Raw genomic sequence first — 4,340 nt, forward strand, 5'->3', positions numbered from 1 at the left:
AAGAAAAGCAATTGATCAGGAAGCTAACGAGGGATTCCTGCTGTTGTTGAGCTCAGTTTCGCAAGAGGTAAGGAGAATGCAGTAGTCACTTATTTGCAATTATTCACTAACAGTAGTACGTTCTGCAACATGGTTCTCCAGGAAGGAGTTGTAACTCCGTTAGAGGAAGATAAAAGGTAGTATGATTTTGCAGAAACCTCACACATTCCTTTCTATTTTGATTCAAGTATTCTAACAACACATATATGCAGGTTGATGTACTTCTTAGCTACTTTAGAAACATTGTATGTGAATGTGAGAAGCTTATTATACATGTAATAAGTGTCTAATTGCATAACTTATAAACATTGCGTTTGAATGGAGGTGAGATTGGATGTGAAATTTTATTTAGAGTCGGAAGAGTTTAGTATGTTAGATCATGACAATAATTCCTTATTTGCTTGAATATAGGATTCTTTTATAGACATTCAGAAGTCTCTTATATAAACTCAAAGTCATTCATTAATTAGGATAGCTCTTTTCTTTTTGTATTCAAACTCTATTATGTACATCATCAGCACATATATATACATATATTATGGAAGCCTTGGTCACGGAAGACAAGACCAAGAGCTGACCTCTTCTTTTTACGTTTTAATTTGGTATAAAGAGCTAATCTTTTTTTTCTTATTTTCGCCATCATGGACAACCACAACTATTCCATTGCCGTTGTTGTTCAACCACATTCATATTCTTCCACACATCTTTACATAACTGACTCCAACTCCCAAACAATAGCCCTTCGCGACCTTCCAATCAAAGTTGATCAAGAAAATTACTACCTCTGGCAATCTACTGTATATCTGTCTTTGAAGCCTTTGATTTGGAGGGTCATCTTGATGGAACTAATGCTCCACCTATCAGTATCTTAACCAATACTCATGGCACATATGAAGCCATATCAGATCCAGCGTTCACGACTTGGAAGAAGATGGGCAAAGTCTTTCTTCTTTGGCTCAAAACTACCATAAGCCATTCTGTCATATCTTACATAATGCACATTCCATCACTCGTGAAGCTTGATCATATCTTTCCAACCTTTATCAATCTCATTCCGGAGCTCTAGTTATGCAACTTCACCACCTACTCCAAACCACCACTAAGGGTTCTTCCACCAATATGGACTATGTTGACAAGAAACGAACTATATCCCATAGTCTAGCCCTTGTTGCCCGTCCCATAACAGATGAGGATCTTATGAGTGATATTTTGTTTGGACTAGACTCTTCCTATGTACCTTTCGCGCTTCCATTAACCCTCACCTTGATAACCTCATCACTGACTCACTTCTTGGTTTACGTCTCCAAGAAGAGAAGAAACTGGCTGAGGAAACTAAATTCCTCCAACTTCAAGCCATTGCCATATATCGTCAATACTCCAACCACTACCCAATCACTAGATATCCTAATCAACAAAGTTTCACCACCTCTCAAAAATCATCCATTCGCCTGACTGATACCACCCCCCTCGTTCCTCTAATAAATCATTACCTCGCATGATTTGTCAAATATGTGAGAAAACCAACCACCATGCTTGTAATTTCTACAACTGCAACAACATGGATACCTACCCACAAAACCGATCCCCTAACCGTCCACAAGCCAATATGGTTACTTCCTCAACTAATTTTATAATGTCTCCTTCGGCTATTATTGATAATGCATGGTTTGGAGACTCAAGTGCCACCAATCATGTTATCTCGGACTTGTATCAACCATCTATTGACACGCACTATAATGGTGAGGACCAGTTTGTTGTAGGTAATGGCCAAAAACTCTCTATTAATCGCATCGTCTCCTTTAAGCTTCTTTGTGTAACTCGACCACTTCATCTTAATAAAATTCTTTATGTTCCTTCTATCACCAAGAGTTTACTGAGTGTTACTCAATTTACTAAAGATAATAATGTCTTCTGGAATTTCGCTGATCTTGTTGTTTTGTGAAGGTTTCTCAGGGAAAAAATACTACTTTGCGGGCCAAATGATGATGGTTTATATCGTATATATAGTGGTGGGCTTCCTGTTATCTCATCCTCAACTCCTCGCGCTTTTGTCTTCTCTCGAGCATCACTCCAAGCGTGGCATGAATGCTTTGGTCATCCTCATGAGAAACTTTCATGTCATCTAGTCTCTAGTTTTAATCTTCTAGTGTCGTCCAACAAAATGCCTAGAGTTTATGGATCTTGTCAATTAGGAAAAAATTGTAGGCTCCCTTTATGGTCTTCCTTAAGTCGTAGTTTATTCCCTTTCATTTGGTGTAGTATGATGTTTGGGGTCCTTCTTCGCATCTTTCTATTAATGGAAATAAGTATTTTGTTTAGTTTCTTCATGATTTCACTGAATTTGTTTGGATATTTTTCTTGTCAACAAAATCTCAAGTTTTTGATGTTTTTAAATACTTTCATAAGATGGTTTACACACAATTTTGGCAAAAACATCAAAACTTTGCAAACTAATTGGGGTGGGGAGTATCGTAATGTATCTTCGTATGCCCAATCCATTGGCATAACTCGTTGTCTCTCTTTTCCTCACACTCACAAACAAAATGGGGCTCCAGAAAGACGTAACCACACAATTGTGGAGAAAGGACTAATTTTACTTGATCAAGCATGTCTTCCATATCAATATTTGGAGCATGCATTTTCTACCGCCACATACCTACCTAACTTTACCATCACTTCCATATTATCCTTTAAATGACCCTATAAAGCTTTATATCATCGTCCACCAGACTACCAACTCCTTCAAAAATTTGGATGTCTGTGCTACTCCGTATAAAGGCTATCTGTAACACTCCGTATCCAAAATAGACCAAAAACCAGTTTTTCAGAAAATCTGTAGGTGCAACAAACGGTGGCCATCAAAGGATCGAAGACTGACCCACTGTCTTTCCTGCACATCCATCAATGGGGTCAGAAACCCCAAAATCTCAGCCCAGGAAAATTTGGTTAAGTCATGATCGACGGACGGACCTACCGTCGATAGGTTAGACTATGGCCCGCAGTCTGTGACCGTCGATCGACACCCCATTCACTCTCTAAAAAGAGCCACAGATGACCAGCATAGTCCATAGGTCTGACCGTGAGTGATAAATAACAGACAGTTAGGGGGAAAATGCAATTGGATAAACTTCAAATGATCATAACTCTTAGAACATAATAAATTAGGTGTCCCATGACCTACCAACAAATATATGATTGAATTATCTTTTCATAGGCACCAACTTTGCTAAAATCCGACATTCGAGTAAAAAGTTATGCCCGTTTTAGTAAAGTCCTGTCGAAAAGGACCAACCTACATACCAAACGATGGACCGTCGATGGAGCGACGGACAGTCAGTCCTGGTCGTCGTTTAGTCCGATAGGAACTTACCTAGGGGTCTTTTCCCACTTCGTTTAAACCCTAAGATACATCTTTTTGACCCTAAATCATTATATTTTAGTCAATTTAAGCCTAGAAACATAACTAAAACTTAATTAAGTTAAATCATTAATCAAAAACTTAGAAAATTAGAAGCAAAAAAAAGAAAAAGGTCAAGAATCCTAGTTCAAGAACGCAACAAGGTTCCATCAGTTCCAGCCCCAAAATCTAAATACTTCTCCGTGGATTTCATCACCAGGTATGTGGGATTTCACTATTAGGCTCCTTTCACCCATTGGGTCCCTATTTTTCAGTCTGTTCTCGATTCTCTTATCATGATTAAACCTATGGTTTCTAGAGTTTTGTAGAACTTCATGAATTTATTAATTATATGTTCCAAATCAGATTATCATGTTATTATTGAGATTATTGCATGATTTTAAGAACCCTAGCTTTGTATTTCTTTAGTTCTTGAATTACACATGCTAGGTCAGATATTTCAGCTATTCAGTTATACATGCCTTAGTTTTTAATGCATCATTATCATATTAAATGTTGCATTCTAAATTTGCATCCTCAGTTTTGAGCTATCCAGTATTTACAGCAACTTCAGACATAATCAGTTAACTATATAAATCCACGGTAGTAGCATAATACGGAGTTGGACTATTAGTCCATGAACTACTAGCCAAGTAGGCTGTAAGTATCCTCTGTGGGCAATCAGTTTAGTGATCACGCGAGCATGCCTTTATACCTTTTGCAGGGTATATTGGGTCCTCTCTATGGGGCGTATACATCGTACTCCACATTTAGATTATGTGGTTTTATTATCGGTTATTAGTAGCTCCCACAGTTCAGTCACACTCTCTTGCATTGACTATTTATCAGTATACTCAGTATTCAGTTTCAACATGTTATAAATAGGTCATTATATTCAGTTAGC

This window comes from Solanum lycopersicum, chromosome 4 (assembly GCF_036512215.1).
Source record: "Solanum lycopersicum chromosome 4, SLM_r2.1".
NCBI lineage: Eukaryota > Viridiplantae > Streptophyta > Magnoliopsida > Solanales > Solanaceae > Solanum > Solanum lycopersicum.